Source organism: Eucyclogobius newberryi, unplaced genomic scaffold (assembly GCF_026437365.1).
Source record: "Eucyclogobius newberryi isolate DKJ021-1_F unplaced genomic scaffold, fEucNew1.0.hap1 SCAF_5, whole genome shotgun sequence".
NCBI lineage: Eukaryota > Metazoa > Chordata > Actinopteri > Gobiiformes > Gobiidae > Eucyclogobius > Eucyclogobius newberryi.
The window spans coordinates 30,907,069-30,934,146 of NW_027316167.1; the positions used below are offsets into that span (position 1 = coordinate 30,907,069).

Here is a 27,078-nt window from a genome sequence, read left to right on the forward strand (position 1 = left end):
CGCAGGTAGATACAGAGGTAGATACAGAAGAACAGATCACTTATAGGAAGTCTGAAAAACACTTTCAGTAGAAGATCTCCTATAAATAAAAACTCCCATAGACAAATAAATAAATAAATAAATACATAAATACCATTGCATGTGATCACGACAGTAATTGCACATGAGTATGTGTCACGACAGCACATAGATTGCACATGAATTTCACAGTAATTGAACATGAATTGCGCATGAATTCCAACAGCAATAGCACATATGACGGAATTGCACATCAGTATTAGGTTAGGTCAGTATTGCGAGTGTTCAGTACTAACAGTTTTTGTTATAAAGTCTGACAGCAGCAGGAAGGAAAGACCTGCGAAACGTCTCCTTCACACAGCGAGGGTGGATCAGTCTCTCACTGAAGCTGCTCTCCAGAGTGGACAGAGTGTCCTGCAGGGGGTGACACTCATGGTCCAGCATAGATTTGAATCTAGCCAGGACCCTCCTGTTATATAATGAATGGTTCCCCTTTAGACAGAATGCCGACAGTATCTATGATAGATTAGTGGCAATTTTAGTCCAGGTTTAGTCCCAGATTTGATCTAGAATAGTCGTGTTATGGACCTGGTTTGGATCGGAAAAGAAATTGAGGGAAAAGTTTGAGAGCCAGATTGAGCGATTGAAGTGATTTGTCGTCTTTTGGCACAACAGGAACTACCAGCACCGCAGCTGCTTGCCTGAGTTCCTGCAAGAGTTGGGCCACTTCATCTGCCCTTTCTGTTTGAACATTCATGTGATTATTGGCAGCACCAACAAGTTTTACTCAAGAGCAAATAATAACTAATCATTGTCATTTGTTCTTTGTGAACTTTTAAAGATGGCAAGGCAAGTTTATTTGTAGAGCACAATTTGTAGACAAGGCAATTCAAAGAGCTTCACACAACATGAAAACAATGCATTAAAATCACAAAGACATGACAGACATCATAAAACCTTCATCTTTATCCATTCAATTTAACAATTTTGTCCGTGCTTAGTGATCCGCCAGATGGAAAACCAAATCTATTGGACCACACTGGCAGACACTCCAGACACTCTTTCCCATATTTATTGGGCATTGCCAGCATGACAGGCGTCTCCGGGATGGGCACATCGCTTTTAGATTGATTTGTTCCCATTCTTGACCATCCCTAGACGTCAGCGCGCTATCTGCCTCTGCACACGTCTGTGCTGGGCGTCTGTATCTTTTACGACGACTCTCTCATCGACCCCTCCCTAGATTTAGCCTTCATTAAACTAATTGTCTCAGACAAAACTCTACCAAAGTTTTTAGTGTTAAAACTGGCTCTTGATCAGTGGGTCGGTGCGCCAGGCTCTTCCTGGACTTTGCAGTGGCCTTAGAGGCCTTAGAGACTGACCATCTGACCAGCGTGTGTTCTGACCCTCTTTCCAGGCATTATAAGTTTTCCACTGGACAGTCCACAATCAATCTGTCTTATTCAACAAGAACATTTCAGAACCTCCAACCACAACCTTTAAAAAGGATTTGATATGTTTGATACACTCTACAAGACGTCTAACGTCAGGACTGCGAATGGCACACCTTTAATGTGGTTTGCAGTTTGAATGTGGGTAATGAAAGGTGGCGTTTGCACGGAGCCGAAGCCTTTTCCGCCCCCGAGCCTCCTCACTGGCACTCCTCTTTCCTTCCACCCTCAGTGCACTCCGACGCTGAACTGAGAAAGTGGATTTTGCCACGGCGATCTGCTGGAGGTAATCGTCTTCTTTTGATCCCAGAGGAGCAGAAGTGCGCCGTATTCAAACTCGCCCTCTCCAGCCGTCTCGCCGTCATAGCAAAAAAACACGAACACAGACTTAATTAGAGGTGCGCTTCCTCTGGCTCGGCCCGCACCGGTCCTCTGCCAGCGCGGCCCATAATACCATCCGACCGCCCAAATCAAATTGTTAGCGCTCATTTCAGGGGCGGCCAAGTCGGAGAGTGCAGTGGAGACTGTCCCAATGTCAGTGCGGTTAAATGATTTTGTAAACGCTGGGGATGTACGCGTGCGGCTAATATGTGGCTAGATGGGCCCTTTAAATGTCTAAAATACATATTTGAGGGAAAAAATGACGAGAAACATGATGAGAGAATGAAACTGGGGTTAACCTCAGAATGTCACAGACAATAAAAATCAAGATGGTTTTGGCAAAACACACGCACACATGTATGCACACACGTATGTACACACACGCACGCACACACACACACGCACACACACACGCACACACATGTATGCACACACGTATGTACACACACGCACGCACACACACACACGCACACACACACGCACACACACGTATGCACACACACGCGCACACACACACACACACACGCACACACACACACACGCACACACACACACGTACGCACGCACACACACGCACACACACACACATATGCACACACACACGCGCACGCACACACACACACGCACGCACACACACACACGCACACACACACGCACACACACGTATGCACACACACGCGCACACACACACACACACGCACACACACACACACGCACACACACACACACGCACACACACACACGTACGCACGCACACACACGCACACACACACACATATGCACACACACACGCGCACGCACACACACACACGCACGCACACACGCACGCACACACACACTGGTTTAAAGACATTTGCCATTGAATTTTACAGGATTTCTTTATTTAAGAGGTGGTAGTGATACAATTTTTAGCTCTTACTGAACAAATAAAGTTGACCTCACTACATTTTATACTTACCATAAATTACACTTTTGTGAAGCTTGAATATAAGTTGAGCTTATAACATTGTATTGCCTCAATCTAAGCAGTTTAAGAGACATTCTACACAGACGATTCAAAGTTGTTGCTTATTTTTGGTTATAAAGTTCACCCTGGAGAGACTCAGACACAAGACACAGAACAGATTGTTTAGCAAGCTTTATTACGTGGGTTATTTGGCGCTCAGACCCCGGCGGAAGACATAGTGATTATGGGCACTCCATAATCTAATTGAATTAGATGTCTCCCCCCGGAACCTGGAGACTGGTGGTGGTAGATATGGAGAGAAGGTAGATGATTAGGATGCGAGGGATGCAGAGGAGGAGCAGGGGAGGTGGTGGGTCGCAGTACGGTCTGAAGCGGCCGAGCCATCTGCCTGCTGGAGTGCATTGATGGAGCTGGGGAGAGGGGTCCTGGCATGGTGGTCGACGTGGCTCAAGTTAGGTCTTCCAGGTGAACTTATGCAGGCTTCATATGTCAAATCATTACATTTTAGAGCTGATGTCTGTTCAATATTGAAAGTGTTTCATGGTCAGTGTCATTTTGCTTTGAACCTTCTGATGACGTAACATTTTCAAGAGATAAATGAACAATCAACAATACTCCTCTTTCTGTTCCGACACCAGTATCGATACTTTGGCCGATGCAGTGCAGGGACTGAATTGCAGTAAAACACAATTAACATATAACAAAACATATAAAAATTGTATGATGTAACTACAGCTTGGTAACAACATTTCAATCATTATGGGCCAGAATCAGTCAGTAAATACATATGTTTACATCGATTTAGGTCCAAAACAGATTCCAGATCGAGCCTTTAGCATTATTATTATTGATCTATTATTAAATTAAATCTTACTGATTATAATACAAGATCTACATAATAAAAAGAGCAAAGATGATGAGCGTCTTTTCGAATACAATACAGATTATACGCAGCACTACATGCGTTGGAAAATACACTTGTTTTTCTCACTACTTCTTCTTTGTGCTATGGGAAAATAACTGTCTCTGTCTCAATGTCCTGCTCCTTTTCCCCCAAACTCTGATCCAGCATCACGCTTTTCCTTGTTCAGAATATCAAATATCTGCTCCAAAGCCTGCTACAACAGTCACATCATTTCAGTTTTCAGAGTTTTTTAGCTTTTCAAAATCCCAATTTATCCAGCGTTCTAATTTGGCACATCTCCAAAACAACAGCAGCGGTTTTCTACATTTTTCCAGTTTTGCTTTGCTTTTTATGTTGCCCTTGTGCTGTTTTGGTACGTGACAAAGAATGTATACAAAAAATATTCTATTCAAACTTTTCCCGTTCCTGAATAGACAATGAATTAGAAATTGCTTAAATAGAGACGTTTTAAAAGTCGGTCTATTTGTCGTCCTGCAGCGTGACGAGATCACCTTCAAATGAGTAAATACATGAATTGATTCCACACCACAGGGACATTCAATTAATATGTAAATAGATTACGAGCTTAGTCAGTCAGAAAATATAAGGTCTATAGCCTCTGGCAGCCGCGCTCACCATAAGTAGGTGCAGAGTAATTTTCTGGACAGTTTCATAGCCTTTTCGTGTGGAGTTTGCACGTTCTGCCCGTGCCTGAAAGTAGACCAAACTTCTAGCTTAGACTGATCCCAGCGAAAGACATGTATTAACTTATAACGCTCAACATATACAGGTTAGGCTCGCTCACTGTGCTGTCAGTTACCACGACATAATTAACAATTTACCTTCACTGTGTGAAGAAAAGAATAAACTATAAAGTATTCATGAGTCTATTAAATCTCTTCCTGCACTGCCCTAAAACTGCTGACTGACTTGTACACACTATATGCAATATGTAACTGTATCCACATTCTCTTATGTCTTTGTAAATCCCATGGTGTGGAAAAATTTTTAGTTTTGTTTTTTTTGTAACTTGAGTTTGAGCATTTGGTTTGTCAAACGTAATTGCTACATCGTCCATATCAAATAGGGCTGTGCAATGACTCAATGTGTAAAGAAGATCGAGTTGGTCAATTTGAGTCTGTTTAATGGAGAGGTTCACAGTCATTTGTCAGAAACTTTGGAGTAGAATTCTGATTCTATTTTTAATGTTCAGCCCAGACTCAACAGGCAAAACTCAATATACATAACATTTCACCTGGAAAAAAAAACATTTTCTGATCTGCAGCAAAAGATGTGTGTTATGTATTCGTTTAATCCGTATATTTATGTGGGAATTTGTGGGGCAAAATGAGTGTTCCTGCCACTGAGCCTAGTGACAGGTTTTTACGATTTTCAAATTTTCACTTTGTTTGGTGTATTTATACCTGTTGTGCATATATATGATACTTATGATACCAATATGATACCAATCGAGTAGGTATTTGTGGAGAAAAGTTTAAACATCTGTAGAAAATGACAGAAAGTGACATCACACCAGGGACAAACGAGTTATACATAATTTACACAACAATTTTTTTTTTGGGACTCTTTACATTAATTCAACAAAATAAAGTTGCTCTCATATATTTTTAATTTGTCAAATTAAAATAATTGTGACATTAGATGAGTTTTTGCCCAGTGTTTGCTGGGTAATTTCCTAGTGTGAGGTTTTAACAACAAAAAGAGGCAAAGTTAGATTTTTTTCACACCACATTTTCAATAAGATCTCTCAAATGCTAAATAAGATTTCCAAAATGTATCTGTAATATTATGTCAACAAAATTACCCAAGAAATGTATGTCCCAAATATGTGCAATTTATGCCATTTTACATGTTTTATTTATTAATGAAAATGTCACAATGTAAAACAAGTCAGTATTGTTTATTTGGATTTTTTAAATTAGGCAAAATAAAAAAGTAAAAAAAATAAAAAGAAATGATTGATCAATATGAGGAAAAAAACTAAATTAATGTTTGTGTCGTATCACCCAGTCCTAATCATCATAATAATCATAATAAACATTTTCGACACTTTACATAAAGAATGTTTTTTTCAGTGATTTTTCAAAGTGAGGATGAGTCTCTAAAATGAAAATAATAAAGAATCACTGGTGATATTCTTGGCACGTGCTCCTGCGCTTCCTGTTTATTTAGTCTAACAAACTTAAAGCTGGATTTGCTGTGGTAAAATATAGTCTCATGTTAATCCCTGACAGGAAGCCGCAGGAGCCCGGCTTTTTCCAACTCCAACTCAGCTAAGACTTTATTTTAATCACATCTGTCGGCTTCTGTTTGACTTCGAGAGTTCAAATTTACTCCCACTTTGTTTGAGCGAGGGATTTTTTTTAGCAATTATTTAGCCAAACTTGGACCTGATCCCGTCAGCATCGATCGGCTGCTTCAGGTGAACTGACAAGTGGAGCTGAAGGCTGCTGCTCCGGGCCGGCTCACCGATGGGTTCAAAATCTAAACTTTGTGCTTTCCAAAGGCTGCATCAACATTCTGCGAGTGTAAGTTCGACAAATGCGTCAGAGGTTTTTTCAGTTCGCTTTTTATTCAACTGAAGGACATGAAATCATAACCAAATATATTGTTTTAAAATATTCTACTGACAACAGATGCAAACTACGTCTTTGTTTTAGGGTTCGGGTGTTTGAAAAATATATACTTATTATTGTGTATTTTGATTCGGCTTTAGGTCGGATGCTCTACCTGAAGGAAACATAATAAAAATACATTTTAAAAACACCTGTAAGGACATTTTGGGTTCAATGTGTATGGTCACTGCATGTATTATTATTTATAATTTTTTATGTAATACCAAATGTAGAAATAAAATCTGCCCTTATGACGCGGTCTTGCACCCACCCCCCGTCAGCTTGGAGATTCGCGGAAAGGAGATAGTCTGTACTATAGCTAAAAACTGCGGGAATCAATCAGAAAAACACTCATATATGAAGCACAAATTGCAATGTAAGAAGGTTAAAAGCTCTGAAAAGTCGATTTTGCATGTTATGGGACCTTTAAGAGAATAAAACCTGAAACTAATTAAAGATGCACATAGCTTTCTGGGAGGTGCACCACATGCTTGTCTCCATGGATATACTATTGCAGGTTATTTTCAGGTGAAACTCTTCCCTGAGGCAGAGCAGTGTAAAGTTGAGGCTGTCAGACCAGCTCTTCAGATTGAAAATGACAGATTAAAGTTGAAACGTCTTGATCTTTACAACGTTGTCCAGGCCACTACGTTTGAAACCTTTTCTGCAGTGAGTCACTCCTGGACAAACAAGGGATGTTCCACCATATTGCATTAAACATATCTTCATAGATGCTGTGATGCATGTTACTTATTCATAAAGTCTGTAACGTAAGTAACATGTTACGTACGTTCCATGTTAAGTTTGTGATCAATAAAAAGACAACGTGATCTGGTTTAACAACTCTGAAGTTTGTGTGTGGGGCTTTCAGAGACGAGGAGGAAGCAGATCTGTGCTCAGGAGACGAAGAGCGAGCGCGTTTGGGGAGGTTTATGGAAGTCTTTGTTTTGTCCATATGTGCACTTTTACTTTAAAGACCCCAGATCTGTGGAGAATGCATGTTTTTCAAGATAAATGTTTGGCAACAGAAACACGAGTAGTAAATTATATGCTATTTTATGCTGCAGAATATTCCAGGCAAAGCAATAACATCTCCATGGAGACGTGCAGACTGACCATTAAGCAATAGAAGATAGATACTACACCTGGATCCATCTGTTTATTACAGTGGTGTACCATATATTGTCCGACTGTAGCTTATAGATTGTGTCCAGCTCCAGTGACTCATAAAACCTGCTCCTGTCTGACCCTGGCTCTGGTCTCAAAGCCCCGAGTGCTGGTCCCTGACACGGACAGCATGTGTCTATGATCACACTGACGAGCACTGCAGGAGACTCAGGGCGAAGAGAGAGAGGAAGGAGGGAGGAAGGAGGGGGAAAGTAGGGAGAGAGAGGGAGAAATGAGGGAGAAAGGAGTGAGGAAGGAGGGAGAAGATGGAGAAGAGGGAGAAAGGAGTGAGGAAGGAGGGAGAAGATGGAAAAAGAAGAGGGAAAGGAGGGAGAAGAGGGAGGGAGGAGGGTAGAAGGAGGGAGAAAGTAGGGAGAGAGAGGGAGAAATGAGGGAGAAAGGAGGGAGGAAGGAGGGAGAAGAGGGAGGAAGGAGGGAGAAGAGGGAGGAAGGAGGGAGAAGATAGAGAAGAGGGAGAAACGAGGGAGGAAGGAGAGAGAAGATGGAGAAAGAAGAGGGAAAGGAGGGAGAAGAGGGAGGAAGGAGGGAGGGAGAAAGAAGAGGGAAAGGAGGGAGAAGAGGAATGGAGAAGAGGAAGAAAGGAGGGAGAAGACTGAGGAAGGAGGGAGAAAGCAGGGAGAATAGGGAGAAAGGAGAGGGAAGAGAGGGAGAAGAGGGAGAAAGGAGAGGGAAAGGAGGAAGAAAGCAGGGAGAAGAGGGAGAAAGGGGGAGGGAGAAAAGGGAGAAAGGAGGGAGAGAGACAGGTGTGCTTTTTCACTTACCATGAGCCCAGTTAGCGACACAGTGGACTCAGTGTGGAGTCTGAGGATCAAACGTGAGTCTGTCTGCAGCCGAACGTATCAACACTGACTTCACCTGTCAATTATATCAGAGCCAATCGTGCAGGAGCCAATCGTGCAGGAGCCAATCGTGCAGGAGCCAATCGTGCAGGAGCCAATCGTGCAGGAGCCAAACGTGCAGGAGCCAATCGTGCAGGAGCCAATCGTGCAGGAGCCAATCGTGCAGGAGCCAAACGTGCAGGAGCCAACCGTGCAGGAGCCAACCGTGCAGGAGCCAAACGTGCAGGAGCCAAACGTGCAGGAGCCAATCGTGCAGGAGCCAATCGTGCAGGAGCCAAACGTGCAGGAGCCAACCGTGCAGGAGCCAACCGTGCAGGAGCCAACCGTGCAGGAGCCAAACGTGCAGGAGCCAATCGTGCAGGAGCCAATCGTGCAGGAGCCAAACGTGCAGGAGCCAAACGTGCAGGAGCCAAACGTCCAGGAGCCAAACGTGCAGGAGCCAATCGTGCAGGAGCCAAATGTGCAGGAGCCAAACGTGCAGGAGCCAATCGTGCAGGAGCCAAACGTGCAGGAGCCAATCGTGCAGGAGCCAAACGTCCAGGAGCCAAACATGCAGGAGCCAATCGTGCAGGAGCCAAACGTGCAGGAGCCAATCGTGCAGGAGCCAAACGTGCAGGAGCCAATCGTGCAGGAGCCAAACGTGCAGGAGCCAATCGTGCAGGAGCCAATCGTGCAGGAGCCAAACGTGCAGGAGCCAAACGTGCAGGAGCCAAACGTCCAGGAGCCAAACGTGCAGGAGCCAATCGTGCAGGAGCCAAACGTGCAGGAGCCAAACGTGCAGGAGCCAATCGTGCAGGAGCCAAACGTGCAGGAGCCAATCGTGCAGGAGCCAATCGTCCAGGAGCCAAACGTCCAGGAGCCAAACATGCAGGAGCCAATCGTGCAGGAGCCAAACGTGCAGGAGCCAATCGTGCAGGAGCCAAACGTGCAGGAGCCAATCGTGCAGGAGCCAAACGTGCAGGAGCCACGTGCAGGGGTCAAACTGACAAGAGTCTGTTTACAGCTTAATACACTATAGGAACTCAAAAATAAGACTGCATTTCATCTTTTTTATGGTTGTCAGTATTTGATTGTAACACGTAGAACATTATTTTAACTGCAATATTGATCTTAAACTCCGTTATTAGTCCATTGAAAATAGTTACCGTATAAAATGCATCTTTGTGTTTACTATTGTTGAAAAATGGTGTGTTTATACGGGACATTTTCAGAGCCTCAAATGCAGAAAACCCAACATCAAAATACAACTCATAAATATGTGCCCTGAGTTTTGTCATAAAATAACCAAATTCCAATGCACTTAACATATAAATTGCAAATCTTGTTTTTTACTTTTTCAGGAACAGAAACCACCAAATCATTTTCCCAGCAGAAAAAAACCCCTCACCTAAAGTTTAAAAACTGTTTCACACAAATAATTCTCAGGTAGTGGAGAAGATTGCCTGAGTTACACACGTCCTCCTGGTTTGGTCATATTTCAAGATTGTGTTTTTTTTACTTGCTGGAATTGCATTTGAAATAGACACAATTTCCATCTGTAAATTAGCAGTGATTCAAGTGCCAAGTGGACCTCCCGCCTCAAAACAGAGGTACAGGGGCTGCTGGGAAATGAGAAGGAAACTGCTTTGTTCCTTTTATTGTGGACGAAAATGCAAAGAGCAGTTGTGATTTTATGGATTTGGATCAGAGACAGAGACAAACATGAAGCCAACACTTTTGTTTTTGAAGAAAGATGTTGTGACCCAAAGAGCGGGGATGGTTCGCCCCGTGGCATTGTTCAGAAATACAATCTCATTTGACCTGTAGAATGTTTGTGGAGGTGCTGCTTTAAGGGCTGATCCTGTGTCTTTGGGAGGAAAATGCATTTCAGAAAACTGCCTTTGTTGTTACAATGTCCCAGAGAAATCTATGGATAAAGAGGACTCAATGAAATTAGAAAACATGTTTAGAAGCAGACTGGATAGTTTTGTAGGTTGAGAGAGCTAAACTACTATTTGCTGTTGTTGCTGTTGTTGTTGTTGTTGTTGTTTTAATAAGGAGTTGCTGCCTTATCTGTGAGAGAGAGAGACAAACACACAGAGAGAGAGAGAGAGGCACAGAGAGAGAGAGACAGAGATGGAGTGCACCAGCCCAGGAGGACAGAAGGACAGGGGGACAGAAGGACAGAAGGGCAGAAAGACAGAAGGACAGGAGGGCAGAAAGACAGAAGGACAGGAGGGCAGGAGGACAGAAGGACAAAAGGGCAGAAGGACAGAAGGGCAGGAGGACAGGATGACAGAAGGACAGAAGGGCAGGAGGACAGGATGACAGAAGGACAGAAGGGCAGGAGGACAGGATGATAGAAGGACAGAAGGGCAGGAGGACAGAAGGACAGGAGGACAGAACTACAGAAGGACAGAAGCGCAGGAGGACAGAAGGACAGGAGGACAGAAGGACAGAAGGGCAGGAGGACAGAAGGGCAGGAGGACAGGATGACAGAAGGACAGAAGGGCAGGAGGACAGGATGATAGAAGGACAGAAGGGCAGGAGGACAGAAGGACAGGAGGACAGAACTACAGAAGGACAGAAGCGCAGGAGGACAGAAGGACAGGAGGACAGAAGGACAGAAGGGCAGGAGGACAGAAGGGCAGGATGACAGAAGGGCAGGAGGACAGGATGACAGAAGGACAGAAGGGCAGGAGGACAGAAGGACAGGAGGACAGAACTACAGAAGGACAGAAGCGCAGGAGGACAGAAGGACAGGAGGACAGAAGGACAGAAGGGCAGGAGGACAGAAGGGCAGGATGACAGAAGGACAGAAGGGCAGGAGGACAGGATGACAGAAGGACAGAAGGGCAGGAGGACAGAAGGACAGGAGGACAGAACTACAGAAGGACAGAAGCGCAGGAGGACAGAAGGACAGGAGGACAGGAGGACAGGTTACTGTGTGAAGACGTGCTCCTCAATTTTCTCCGAACAGATTTGGCCTCGTAAGGAGGACGATAATGAAGATAAAGATTGCAGGACATTATTCATTCTAAAAATAAACACAACACAAAGCAAAGTGTTTTCTCCCCGTCCCAATATTGTGCTCTCAAACTATATTGTACTTAAACACAACAAGCTCTGGAGAAAGTCTTTGTTTGTCCTCCACTGCTCATGAAGTGAGTGAGACTCGCTGAGGTCAGAGGTCAGACACACTTTGGCCGTTTGTATGAATAAACGAGGATCTTTTGTCACATGGAGAGTTTAATTTTTGCAGATTGTGAGGAATCTTTGTAGCTCAAAGTCAATTCTATGAATGTATTTGCCCTATTAATGTGAGCAGGGGTGGCTTACTCAGTTACTCACTTACATTTACGTGAGGACCATAACTATTCCAAGAAATTGTACTTTTTCACTGTACTAGTTTTCTGACATCGGAATATACCAAACTTTGTGCATTATTACTATGTTTTGTCCTTCACAGTACATTAACTTCAACTTCAAATAATAAACCTGATGTTATGTCCACAGTTACTTTTACTAGACTCTTACTTGAGTAGTAGTTTCCCAAGTACTTTTTTTTTACCCTTTTTTTTGGGGGGAGGGGCATTTTTGGACAGCCTTTTTAAAAAAATAAACTGTGGGAGTCATATATAGAATTAAAGTGCTGTACATTTCCTAGAGTTGCTTTGAAGCATTCATTGTGTGAATACAGTTTTTTTTTTTTTTAAATCTGGGTCAATAATTTACAATCAAATAAAACATGGCACAACCTTAAAAATCCAACTGTTATTTCAGGAATAACAATAGGCTAATTAACACCCCGGGCCAACTGAATATATTGGAGGAAAAGAAAAGATTAAACTCACCAAAATACAAGAAATTACCCCTGTTTTATTGTAAACATGTTTGTCTTTCTAAGAGTTTGATGCTCACAGCAACTATACAACCAAGTTAATGTTTTGTGGTCCAAGCCGTCAGTGTGTCCCATCTCCTCTTTCCTTTTGGGACACACGAGCACACAATGGCACAACTGTGGGACGGTGCAAGATAACAAGCTGGAGGTGTGGTCCTGTCGTCGACTCCCCGTCCGGTGGTTTCCATCGTTTAACCGGCTGCGTCGAACTAATACCAAAATAAAATGACAGTAAAGTGCCGTAATGTGCACAACTTGCTAATCTTCCACCTGCTCCTGACAGGCGGCGGTGAAAAAAACACTCTTTAACTTTAAACCTTTTTTTTTAGGCCCGAGCGCCACAAGCTGGCGAGAGGCCTATTAATCTCGTAAGGCCGTGCGATTTCAAACACTCACTAACGCACTCCTTCACGCACGCCCCGTGCATACTAATTAGTAGTAGGAAAATGGAACATTACCGTTGAAACGGGCGAAGCCCGTGCAAAAGTGCGCACTAAACGAGCACTTTACATTGGGATGACGACCGTGAAGCGGTCGTCATCCCAATGTAAAGCACTCATTTGCGCTAAGTAGCTCACGAATACGTTCCCCATCTCTTGCATGTTCCGTGCATATAAACATGTAATGCAAAAATTTAACATTATTACTGTATAGAGGGCCAAAAACACAAAGTGGGCGGAGCCCACTCAAAATTAACGAAAGTACCCTACTTCTTCTTCTTCTTCTTCTTCTTCTTCTTCTTCTTCTTCTTCTTCTTCTTCTTCTTCTTCTTCTTCTTCTTCTTCTTCTTCTTCTTCTTCTTCTTCTTCTTCTTCTTCTTCTTCTTCTTCTTCTTCTTCTTCTCGGGACTAACCCCCCTATTTTTCACCCAGTGAATATTGACGAAAAGTCACAAACATTTACACACCTCCTTACATTCTGGCTATCTCCCTTTTCTAAAATTAAAAAAAATTGGCGTGTCAGCGCCCTAAAATGTACCAAAAATGCATTAAGATAGAAAATGACCCAAAAAAAATCTTATCGTAGAATCATGAAATTTGGCGCAGAGGTAGATGGTGACAAGAGAAGTAAAAAATATTACTACGGCAACGCCGTCCGCCCAACCAGTTTTTCCAAACGTCTTACTTTTACAAACTCCTCCCAGGGCGTTGGCCCTAAAAAGCTGAAATTTGGTGAAAATGCTACTGAGGAGTGGGACATCAAAAGTTATCCAAATTACATTGATACCTGTCACGGTCTCTGAGCGGCGAAGCCGCAAACTGTAGCTAGAATTTCAGAAATCTCCCATATTTAAAATTTCTGCCGTTTGCGCAGATAAAGTCCGAATTGCGTCAAATTAGAATCAGTTGTTAAACTCTTTGCCCTAAACCTACTTGAAGTGAAATAAATTTATTTGGCGCCACAGCGCCTCCTACAGATTTTATATGGAGGTTAAATGTTTAGTTTTCCGAAATTTGACACAAAACTCAATTTTGGCATTCCCATCAAAAATGTAAATGAGAGCCATGTCATTGACCCATGTCAATTGTTACGGTGTTGCCGTAGTGATGACCGAAACCTCCCATGTTATTCCAATGGGGAAATCGCCAGAACATGTTTACACTTTATACTTTCACCAACTCCTCCCAGGGTGTTAGCCCTATCAACATGAAATTTGGTGAGACTCATCTTCAAGGGTGGACCATCAAAAGTTATCCACAAGAGTCATGGTGTCTGTGCGGCAAAGCCGCACATTTTGCCAAGAATTCAAAATAAAATTGCTTTTTGATGGTAAAACAAAGGGGAGAAGATGTGACAGCGTCACAGATTCAGCAGTAGGCGTACTAAAAGGACAATTGGGGCGCGTTAGCGCCCCCTTCTCTTGCGGCGTGGCGGCGGCGAGGGCCGATCATTGCCGCTTGCGGCTATATTTTTAGATTATAATTGCAATCTTCTGTGGTAAAATACATAGAAAATGCTCTCTTAAAAATAAGAACAACAGAAAAACAGCCACTTCCTTTTTCTGCACAACTAAAAGTAACTTAATTAAGTACGAGTATTTTATTATTATTTTCTTAATTCATTTATTTATGTATTTTTTTTATTTTTCATTATTTTTTTTGGTTGTGTATTTTTTTAAATTTACTTATTTATTATGTTATTATAGTGAGATCGACAGGCGGATCGGTGCAGCGGCTGCAGTGATGCAGTTGCTGCATCGGACCGTTGTGGTGAAGAGGGAGCTGAGCCGAAAGGCAAAGCTCTCTGTTTACCGGTCGGTCTACGTTCCTACCCTCACCTATGGTCATGAGCTTTGGGTAGTGACCGAAAGAACAAGATCGCGGATACAAGCGGTCGAAATGAGTTTCCTCCGCCGGGGGGAGCTCGGAGTAGAGCCGCTGCTCCTCCACGTCGAGAGGAGCCAGCTGAGGTGGCTCGGGCATCTGTTCCGGATGCCTCCTGGGCGCCTCCCTCGGGAGGTGTTTCAGGCATGTCCCACCGGGAAGAGGCCCCGGGGAAGACCCAGGACACGCTGGAGAGACTATGTCTCTCGGCTGGCCTGGGAACGCCTCGGGATCCCCCCGGAGGAGTTAGAGGAAGTGTCTGGGGAGAAGGAAGTCTGGGAGTCCCTGCTCAGACTGCTGCCCCCGCGACCAGGCCCCGGATAAAGCGGCAGAAGATGGATGGATGGATTATGTTATTATGTTGTATTATATTTTTAAAATATGTTTTTAATTATTATTATTATTTATTTATTTATTTTATTATTATATTATTTGATTGATTTATTTTCATTTATTCATTTTATTTTTTATTTTCTATTTTCTATTTTCTGTTTTCTGTTTTCTATTTTTTAATATTCATTTTTATTAATTTTTAATTGATTTATTTATGTATTTATTTATTCGTTATTATTTATTTATTTATTTATTCATTTATTTATTTATTCATTCATTCATTTATTTATTGATTGATTGCAAATTTCTGAGACGTCTCCTCTTGCAGTCAAGCAGAGCGGTCAAAACAAGCAGCCTGTTTTTCCCTCTGGATAAACCTGCATTGTCCCCGATGCCCGGCAGCAGTGAGCTATGGGCAGCAGTGAGCTATGGGCAGCAGTGAGCTATGGGCAGCAGTGAGCTATGGGCAGCAGTGAGCTATGGGCTGCAGGAATGCACTTTGTGAGCTCGATTGTGCAGAACGATGACACAGAGCAGTGATATGTATGGAGCACCCCGCGGCCTGACAGCAGTCGGACCAAATCATGAACCACAATGTTGTCAGGATTGTTAGATTCATCGCTATTCGTGATTATTCAGGTCACATTATAATCGTGACAATTGTAGAAGCAATATTAAGTATTTTCAATATATAGTCCAAATAATAAATCTAAATGTAAATAACTTGTATTCATCTGGCTGTTTTATGATGTATTTAACTTTATTTTGTCTTTCAGATTTCTTAAAGCTGCTCACAAACTTGAGGAAGAGTAACATGTTAGAAAATTTGAGATTTCACTCTTGTTTGGTCACAGTCTCAATTGTGAATAATCGTTAAATCGTGATGTTTTTTCTCACAATAATCGTAACACTAACATTTGATATTGTGACTTTCCTGCTCTATTATCGATTTGTTTGTAGCTTTTTTTGTGTTTGAAAAAAAAAAAGCTTTCAATACATTTTTGAGAACGAACCAGTAAAGACTTTCAATCACAAAGAAATCAGTCAAATTTCTTAGTACTTTTACTGAAGATCTGTCATTTAGGGATCGGCTTCGATATCGGTGTAAGTGATATATCAGAGGGTGTTTTAGATATCGAAAATGTAGCCAACTTTGGTACAGATATATTTTTCGGTCCGATTTGTCTTTACTCAGAGCGTCAGATTTGTTTCTTTGTAAAGATGATTAAAAACTGATTTTTAGGAGAAAAAAAAATACAAAAAATACATAATAATAATAATGATAATTTTGAAATAATACAAAAATAAATAATAATTAAAAAATAAATAATATTTTTTTTTTAAAAGAAAAAAAGAAACAGGGCTGGGCAGGACCAATTATTTTTACAGAGCCAAAAGTTAATGTGTGAATTTTATTACAAATTAAAGTCGAAATTGTAATGTTGATATCGGCAAATATCGGTTATCGGGCACTGCAGCAAGTCAAATATCGGATATTGGTAAACATATCAGACCATCCCTACGCGCCATTAAAAACAGCCAAGCATTGAACATCAGACATGACTGAATCTGGATTATGACTTGATTAATTACACCATCAAACTCTACTAAACACCTAAAATATAAAGAGACAGTACGGGGAAAGAAGTCTGAGTTAATCTAAATCAGTTTCCTCTAGTAAACATTTCTGTGGAATTACACAAGAGTGAACGCTAACGAACTTACTGTAAAACAACACGATCCAAATGACTGCTTTTAAATCACTGATGATCTTTTCCTTTTTGCACAACAGCTGAACGTGTGTAGAATTGTGATTGTATGATAAATATTACAGTGTTTTACTTTATTATTTAGTTTTAGGGTTGATGTTTTGATCTGCAGTTGTGTCCTTGGGCAAGACACTTCAACCAACTTTACTGTAAAAATGGCCTGACATGGATTTTTAGAAATAGTAAAAACACTTTGAAAATTCATATTTCTAAAACCAATATATGAAGAATTATACTAGTTTATTTACATGGCCTGAAAACCCCCAAATAAGTATAATAATCAGATTACCCAATAATTAGGTCTGATTATTGGCGTGTTTTCCGGACCAAAATAATCTGATAATCAGAGGCACGTGTCAGGTAATCAGTGTGTTTATAGATTAACTGTTGCATATGGAAGACAAAGTTCAATGGATTTCATTTGTCTTTGCCTCAATAGTTTGCCTTTTTTGCCATTTTTCTTTAGGCCGTGGCTGCAGAGCCGCGGTGCGGTCAAATAGCCCAGCAGTTTCAGGAGCCGCGGCACAAAATTTGCCTCATTTTTAGAATCAAAATGTATAATTAATCAGGCTAGTGACATTTCAGTGTTTTCTTTTAAGGCATTTTATGTGTAAAATCAAAATTACACATCTTTGCATTTAATTCTTAAAAATGGACAGGTTTAAATTTTGGTGGTCATTAAATAAAAAAATAAATACACATTTTATTTAGTTTTTGAGTAAACTAAATCTGACTGGAAATTTTGCTAAGAATTTAAAGTTTGCCTCATTTTTAGATTAAACATTTTTATAAATTAGGCTAAGAATCAATATGAATAAATGTTTTTGTTTAACGTTCTGTCAAAAATAGTGTTAATACTTTCTCTTGTCAATACCTGCAATTGTGGAAAGAAATCAGATTACTCACGTCAGATGATAAGATTCCAATAATCTGATAACTCCAGAAATCAGATAACGATCATAATTTTGGTGTGTATTGAGGAGAATACCAAATATTAACTTTATTTAATTGTATTAAAACTGTACTTTGATATAATAAGGGAATACCAACTATATCAACTTTAGATTGTATTAAAGTTAAAGTTGTTGGCGTGCTCGTTTATGAAAGAAAGGGCAAGAATAAAAAAATAGTTATGATGAATTAAATGTTTAATCACTGCTATGTACAATTCTAATACAGATAAACAGAGCGCTTACCATCTGTCCCTATCGACTGTGTCGGCGACTTACACGGGCGTTCCGGACGCGCCCTGTCCCTGTGCGCTCAAACAATTTATACATTTTCATATGGGGCGCGATATGAAGGTTGACGCCTTCTCTCAGTACTCTTCCATTCGCTGTTCCATCGCACAGAGATGTCCTTGGGTCTGCAGCGTTCTCCTTATCGAGGAATGTGGTTTCAGCACAACTTAGAATGACTAAAATTAATACAATCTAAAGTTGATATAGCTGGTATTCCCTTATTATATCAAAGTACAGTTTTGATATAATTAAGTAAAGTTAATATTTGGTATTCCCTTCAGTATATATAATATTATTTGACAACAAGATTATCGAACGTTTTTTAATGCTTTTATAAAATTATAATTTACTTTGACACTGCAATTTATGACCTTTAAAAAAACATTTGTTCCGATGTCTGTTCCGACTAAATCCATTTTGAATCCACCCACAGTTCACCCATCACTGCAGTCACACTCCAGTCCGATATTGACTTTATTCAGCCACAGGTCGACTTTGTTTTGGTTTGGCGGGTGAAGTATTTACAGCAGAATCATCTTGTCCGTCAGGTTTATTTCGATTTGCGGCCTTCACCTCCTCTGCACTTCCTTCCTGAATGTGAACAGTGTTTCTTCATGTGTTCTTCACCTCGGCTGTTGCCCTTTTCACCCCAAACGCACTCGTGTAGTCTGTCGATACGTTCACTTTTGCAACAAATTGTACTTCTTGGAATGACTTTTTGACTCTTTGCTTCATTTAAGGCGTAGAGGCTTGGTATACCTGCACCGGCATTCATACACAAGTGCAATCGTTACAACAATCACGACAGCGGCTTTTCGTTTAAAATTGAAAGCTGTTATTCCAAACAAACAGAGTCGTTCACGCTTTTATGGTTGTGCTATTGGAAGTGTCCTCACAAGTGCAATAACTGTGCGGTTTGGAAAGGGTTCGCTCGGCCTGGAGGACATTCAGAAACAGAGACTTCTTTCTCCAACATTATCAATTATTAACGTATATATATCACCCTGCCAGTGACATAATCAAACTTCTTCCATCGGGGGCGCGCTATCGGGCCAATCATCACGCTGCATTGGCACTTTGAATGTGGATGGATGAATGCTGGACACATCGAGCTTTTCTTTACAATGTGGTTCTTTTATACTGCAAATGGCAATAAAGTGAAAGTGAAATATAGCGGTTAAATTTGCTGAAGTCGTTTCTCTCTGATTTTCGGGTGTAGTTTTTGCCCCTCAGGACGGACAGAGTAAACAGCACAGTTCTGGTGTCTGGGTCAGTTCACTGTCCGCACGCTTTTTTAGTGAGAGCTGAGTTTAGTTAAGTTTTAGCAATAATGATAATCTTTCTTGAAACTTTTCTGAAAAATAAAATAAAATGTTTTTGTTTTCCCCACAGAGCAGGTTTGACCCTAAATACATTTTACAGTGCATACTTTTTACTTTCTAATTCATCGAATGTTTTACTGGATTGAAAAGTAAAAGTATTTTTCTTAAGGTTTTAGACCTGCTGAAATGACCTGTTTATGGTTAAATCTTTCCTACATTTTTTATTTCCATTTTTGAGCCGACAAAAGTTATTCTCTTCATCAAAATCCCACTACTTTAATAGTTCTCATCTGTGTGAATTACATTTTACACTTAAAATAGCTTTTGAACTAAGACAAATCCCCAACACAAAACACACATAAGCAAACGTAAAGGTGCGCACATCAAACATGATGAAATAAGATTTGTTTTCAAGTGTTTCTTAAAGGTACTGAGACATATTAAGAGTAATACTTCTTTGTAATACGTGTTTTTATTAGTTTTTTTTCCTTCAAACCATAGAAAAGAGAGAAACTAAGTCACATCTGAAGTGGCTGAAGAAACGCAAATGTTCAAATCAAATGTATGTAAACAAAAAAATGTGCAGTGGGAAGAGTATCCAAAACATTTACTCAAGTAAGAGTATTGACAAGTATGCAGTTTGAAAACAAGTAACATTTTAATAAAAAGTAAATGTGTGGCGAGATTCTCCAACAAACTCAGGCTTGGTCGGCGACAAGTGCAAAAAGGTGCTCTGAGAATTATTTACAGGGGTAAATCTTGTTGAAAAAACGTATTTACAAGTTTAGCGTATACTTCCCCTTTAACCAGGACAATCGTTTGAACCTCCACATTACATAACACATATGAAATATTATTTACACAATTTATACAAATAAATGGTTAACTTTTTATAGTCAAACAGAAGCAGAAATACAATAGTTTCTACAGGAAATGATCAAACTACATAGAGAGCCTCAGATATGGACCAAACAGTAATTGTCTTTGCAAATGAGTTGTGGCTCACGCGACTGAAACAGACTGAAGACTGAGGCATTTAAACCACCAAAGACACATTCCTGGAGCAGTTATGGGTCGTTTGAAGGAGCCCAGCTTCAGAAAGACTTTTAAATTTACTTTTCAAAGTGTAAATTTTTTTTTCCAATTTTTATGTTTTATTGCGCTGAAAAACTGAAAAACATGGGGCCTTCTTCTCCACAAACCTGACTCACTTGTCCTGGAGGAGCTTCTTCCTGCTTGTTATTATATTCCACAGTATGGGATAAAGCGTCTCTTTTTATAGAACGTTTTTGACTTTCTACACGGCGCCGCTATGCCTATTTTTTTTTTGGAAAAAAAAATAGGCATAGCGGCGCCGCTTCTCCTCCGCTGCACCGGCGTTTCCGTGTCCGATCACCGGCTCCACCACGAGCGGCACGCACCACCACGAGCCGCACGCACCACGAGCGAGCGGCGCCGCTTCTCCTCCGCTGCACCGGCGTTTCCGTGTCCGATCACCGGCTCCACCACGAGCGGCACGCACCGCCACGAGCCGCACGCACCACGAGCGAGCGGCGCCGCTTCTCCTCTGCTGCACCGGCGTTTCCGTGTCCGATCACCGGCTCCACCACGAGCGGCACGCACCGCCACGAGCCGCACGCACCACGAGCGAGCGGCACCGCTTCTCCTCCGCTGCACCGGCGTTTCCACGCCCGAACACCGGCTCCGCGCTCCCGCACCCGCCGCCCCGGAGGTCTGTACCTAGGCGAAGGTGTGGCCCCAGCCCGCCACAGGAGCAGACACGGAGAGCGGGGCACCGGCTCCACCCGGAGAAAAGCAGCCCCATACAACCAAGGTACAGCCCCGTTTCTCTGCTTTCCCTGCTCCACAGACGGGGGCGATCTGGTCACAAAACTGGACTCAAATGCGTCTTGATTGGGCTAGAGCAACGCCGGCGTCTGGTATGTGGACTGCCGCTTCTGTCCCAACGTCTTTGTTTTGTTAGTCGTTTCCATTGTTTTGTTTTGTTCCCGCGTCTCTGTGTTGTCTTCTGTCTACATCCCTGTTCCTTAACTTCATCGGACATTACTGCACCGTCCATCGCTCATCTCCTCCCTCACTCCTGGACTATCTACTGCCCTAGCCGCCAGCTAACAGCTGGCTTAACACCTGCGGAGGTCCGTCATGGTATCGCGGGGCCTCCCTGCCGTGCAGACAAGGTCTGGGGCAACCAACGCCACTCACTCCACCAGCTTCAACACCCGGTCCACTGCTGCTTTTTCACAACTCTCTGCCCACCAGCTTCTAGTTAACCAGCCTCTAGCCACCGCCAACATTCTAACTGGATTACTCTCATCTGCTGCTACGTTCCATCTCCTCCTCGGACTATCACTCCCACGCCTCCAGGCCACCGCTCCACCAACTTGTCGCCTACTCACCTACACCGCTGCTGACCTTCACCTCCTCAACCATAACCACCGTCTCCCAGCTGCTGCTGCCTCTGCAGCTAGCTCAGCTGGGATCCTTCGCCGGCCCCGCTACATCCACAGGGGCTCTGGTCTCTCCCATAACCAACACTCCAACGACGGCTCACCTATCCCCTCACTCTGGACTAGTTTTCGCCCCCCTGTCACCCCCACCTGCCGCACTGCCAACCTCAGCAACCTCCGCCCCCCCACCCCTGCGCCCCCATCCATCTCCGCGCCCCCATCCATCTCCCTTGCACTGCTGAACTGCCGCTCCCTCGCCAACAAATCACCTGTTATATCTGAACTGCTACTGGACAATAACATTGATCTGCTTCTCCTCTGTGAAACATGGCAACAGCCCCTGGACTTCTATGCTCTCAACCAAGCCACTCCCTCCAACTACACTTACACTGCCAAACCCCGCCTCTCCGGGCGTGGGGGAGGTCTTGCTGTTATTCATAAAAAATCTACATCCATCACTGAACTGAACCTCAACCTTCCATCCATCTCATCATTTGAATACCTCGCCTTCTCCCTCCCCAACTCTATCACCGCTATCCTGATCTATCGTCCCCCAAAGCCCCACCCCTCTTTCCTCACTGAATTGTCTGAACTCCTCACCATCGCATCCTCTCTCTCTGCCCGCCTCCTACTCACTGGTGACTTCAACATCCACATTGACTGCCCCAACGCCCCACTGACATCCGACTTCCTCTCTCTCCTGGACTGCTTCCATCTCACCCAACATATTGACTTCCCCACCCATACCAAAGGCCACACTCTGGACTTAGTCTGTTCCTCTCTCCTACCCATATCTAAGCCCCACCCCCTCCCCTTCCCACTCTCTGATCATCTCTGCATCCTTTTCTCTGCCCCCCTACCCTCGCCCCACAACCCCAAAAAACGCACCATCACCTACCGCAATATCAAGTCAGTCAACCCCCTCACGCTCTCCCAGCTCATATCCTCTGCTTTCCCCCCTGACTCCCCCCCCTCTTCCCCCGACGACTATGCTGTCATGCTCAACACCACCCTCTCCGACTCCCTTGACTCCCTATTCCCCTGGAAAACCTCCTCCGTCTCATACATCAACCCCGCCCCCTGGTACACCCCTGAACTCCGCACCATGAAGCAGACTGGCCGCCAACTCGAACGACTCCTCAAAAGAACCCGCCTCACCGTCCACGCCGAAGCTTTCAAATTACACATCTCCTCCTACCGTGACGCTCTCCAAGCCGCCAAATCTGCCCACCTCTCCACCCTCATCAACAGCTCCCACCGGAGCCCTCGCACCCTGTTCTCCACCGTCAACAAGCTGCTCCAGCCACCGGACATCACTCCACCCTCCTCCCCTGACCTCTGCAACTCTTTCCTCCTTGCCTTCAATGACAAAATTTCCAAAATCAACAGCTCCATGACTGCCGTCTCCATTAACTCCATCACCACCCCCACCCCTGCCCCCCCTCCGCTCCCTGACCACCCACCCTTCCCTGCCCTCACCACCTTCTCCTCTGTTAACTCCTCTCATATCATAGACCTCATCACCGCTTCCAAAACCACCACCTGCTCTCTCGACCCCCTCCCAACGAATCTAACCAAGGCCTGCCTCCCTGCTCTCATCCCCCATCTCACCACCCTCTTCAACCAGTCTTTATCCCTCGGCCATGTTCCTTCCATCTACAAACTGGCCTCCATCACCCCCATCCTCAAAAAACCCACCCTAGACTCCGCCAACCTCTCCAACTACCGCCCCATCTCCAACCTGCCGTTCCTCTCAAAAACGCTGGAACGCATCGTCGCCGCCCAACTTCACACCCACCTCCAGTCAAACAACCTCTATGAACCCCTCCAATCTGGCTTCCGCCCACTTCACAGCACTGAAACAGCCCTGGTCAAAGTACTCAACGATCTCCTCACCTCTGCAGACTCCGGGGCCCTCAACATCCTGTTACTACTAGACCTCAGCGCAGCCTTTGACACTATAAACCATTCCATCCTCCTACAAAGGCTGCGCCAACTGGGTGTTGAGGGCTCTGCACTTGACTGGCTCACATCCTACCTCACCAACAGGCAAGAGTTCATTTCCCTCTCCGGTCACTCATCCACCCTCTCCCCAGTAACGCAGGGGGTCCCCCAGGGCTCAGTCCTCGGCCCCCTCCTCTTCATCTGCTACATCTTCCCCCTTGGTCACATCCTCCGCCAACTCAACCTGGACTTTCACTGCTACGCTGACGACACCCAGATATACCTCACCACCAAATCCACCCAAAACCCTCCCCTCAGCCACATCGAAACCTGCATCTCTACAATAAAATCATGGCTCACTCTCAACTTCCTCAAACTGAACAGTGACAAAACAGAGCTCCTCCTCATTGGCACCAAATCCACTCTCAATAAAACTGGTCCCTTTTCACTCAGCATCGACACCTCGACCATCACCCCCTCTACCCTGGTACGCAATCTCGGTGTCATCATGGACCCCACCCTCTCCTTCACTCCCCATGTCAGCCACATTGTCAAGACCTCATACTTCCACCTCCGCCGCATCGCCAAAATCCGACACTGCCTCACCCTCCCCGCTGCTGAATCCCTCATCCATGCCTTCATCTCCTCCCGCCTCGACTACTGCAACTCCCTCCTCACTGGCATCTCCTCCCATTCCCTCCACAGACTCCAAATGGTCCAAAACTCCGCTGCCCGCCTCCTCACCCACACCCGGTCCCGTGATCACATCACTCCCGTTCTCCGCTCTCTCCACTGGCTCCCCATCAAGCAGCGCATAAACTTTAAAATACTCCTCCTCACCTTCAAAGCTCTTCACCACCTTGCCCCCCCCTACCTGTCTGACCTCCTCATCCCCCACCGCCCCTCCCGAGCTCTCCGATCCTCCTCCTCTCTCACCCTGACTGCACCAACATCCCGACTCAAAAGTTTTGGCGACAGAGCATTCTCCCGAACAGCACCCCGACTCTGGAACTCCCTCCCCCAACCTGTCCGCCACTCTCCCTCACTCACAACATTCAAATCCCGCCTAAAAACATACCTCTTCACCCAAGCCTATGACCTCCCCTACCCCTAGCCTCCTCTACCCCATTGCCTACTCTTCTACCCCCTGTTACATCCCCATCTTTTTCTCTCTACTTCTTCTGTCTTGTTCATTTTATCTGTATATTAATGTGTATTGTACGTGTTGTCCCCCCTGTCTGTAAATATCCCCCCCTTTTTTATTATGTTCAGCGTCTTTGGGTCACTGAAAAGCGCTATATAAATAAAAGTTATTATTATTATTATTATTATTTATTTGGGTACTATTTAATTTGAAGTACTCATACTCCAACAGTACTCTTACTTCTCACTGTGAATAAAACCCAATACTCAAATAGTAGTTTCTATACATACAACTTTACTATACATTACTTGAATTATTCAGGTCTCTCCTCTTTGCTCTGATAATATACTCTAAAGTAATACAAGCTGAAGCCTTGGGGTATAGAAGCGAATACAGACCTATTTCTGTGCACTCGAGTCAGGTGCAGCAGAGGAGGAGCGGGGCCGGGGTCTCTGCCATCGTAACCCCACTTTAGTGCTGACTGTGGGAGAAAATGTGGACCAAAGCATCTTTACAGGCCAGACTCAGCCATGTGTCGAGGGAGCGGAACTGCACAGAGCGTATGGAGGATGTGGCATGTTCCCGGGTCACCTGATACGAGTAGAATTGAGCTACCGTTATACACAATATCAATCTGGAAAGGCTCTCGAAAGCAAACGGGGGAAATATGGGAATGGGAATATGTGAATCTGATTGGTCGAAGCGTTATAACGACAGGAACAAGCCGAGAAATCAAACGGTTGTTAAATCCAGTCAGAGAAATGCACAGACTTCCACCTCGTCCTTAAACAAAAATAGTCAGTAAATCTACTAAAATAGGCCATGTTTTTTTGGGTTTGTCCTTTTGACTTCCGAATTCATCTGCCTGGTCAGGTTTGTTCTTGTGTGGACGATAGTGAAACTGTAGATGAATGAAGCTGTGGTCGAGCTCACATTCCTCTTCAGACTGGTCACGTGATGTTGCTGTGACCTAGAGATGGGCAATATATCAGCATTTAGATAATATTTTGAATGTAGCTTTGAAGATTTCAATATTGTGTAGTCTATATGATTTATAGTTAAAAAAAAACATGCTATTTTAAATTTTTTGTTTATTTATTTTTTCAAAATTATGTTGTATACTTCAATTACGGTAAGGATATATATGGGTGTTATTTTTGAACAATTTTACAGACATTTCACACTGGCCCAGGTCTGGTACAGGCCCAGGTCTGGTACTGGCCCAGGTCTGGTACGGGCTCAGGTCTGGTAAGGGCCCAGGTCCGGTACGGGCCCAGGTCCGGTACAAGCCCAGGTCCGGTACGGGCCCAGGTCTGGTACTGGCTCAAGTCCGGTACTGGCCCAGGTCAGGTATGGGCTCAGGTCTGGTACGGGCTCAGGTCCGGTACTGTTCATTTGTCTGATAATTAAACCTCCACCAAAAGTTTTTAAAAAAGCAGAACTAATTTACCTTATTGAACGTCTTTCCCTGCGATGGTTAAATAGTATTTTCGGGGCGTTTGAAGTGTCCGTCGTCGCCCCCTGCTGTCTCTGGGCAGAAACCACATCGACCTGAAGAGAACTCTGCTGAGAAACCCTGGCTCGTTTTTTTATGATTGGCAATTTGAAATGTTTTGGTATGTGACTTGACTGTCAAAAAAAAATCAAGCTTTTACGTATATTTTTTGACCATGTCCCAAGGGAGCTTCAGGGGGAAGCTCAAAGTTACTTAGTTCTGCTTTAAGACGTGTTTGAACACATTTCTGTTGGATTGACTGACTGAACACTTTGGAGACATACATTTTTGTCCATATCGCCCCCCTGTACAGTGACGTTGCCTGTTTCCTGAGTCACACGTGCCACTTCTTTGGTGCTGTCTCCCGGTTATAGGAGAATAAAAATAGCCCCTCGTCCCGTTTTATAGCCTCTGTAGTTCAGTTGCTTCCTCATCCAGTGGCGATGTTTGTTGTCCTGTTAATGCAATCCCTTTTTTTGCCAGGAGCAGTCCATGGTATGACAAAACGGTTTTGAAAGACACAAAAGTCAAACGTGTTGATTTCTAAAACTATGTCCAGATGACTACCTTCAAAAGCTTCCTTCCCAGTCCATAATGTGCTTCTCTCTTAAGACGGGAAGAGAGCAGCCCAAACACTGGACTGAAAAATGAATCTTTAAGAATAAACCATCAGAAGACCAAATAAACCTTAATGATACAAGGGCAATTCATTGTTTTTTACAAATAATGCCAATTTGAAGAATAATGAATATATGAGCACTTAGAATGCTGAGG

The 27,078-nt window shown here is 43.6% G+C and overlaps 1 protein-coding gene across 1 annotated transcript in view; it reads left to right on the top strand.

The window, feature by feature from the left end:
- adamtsl3 (ADAMTS-like 3) overlaps positions 1–27,078 on the top strand; it is a 194,906-nt gene that overhangs the window by 703 nt on the left and 167,125 nt on the right. The gene's annotated exons all lie outside the window — the stretch shown is intronic.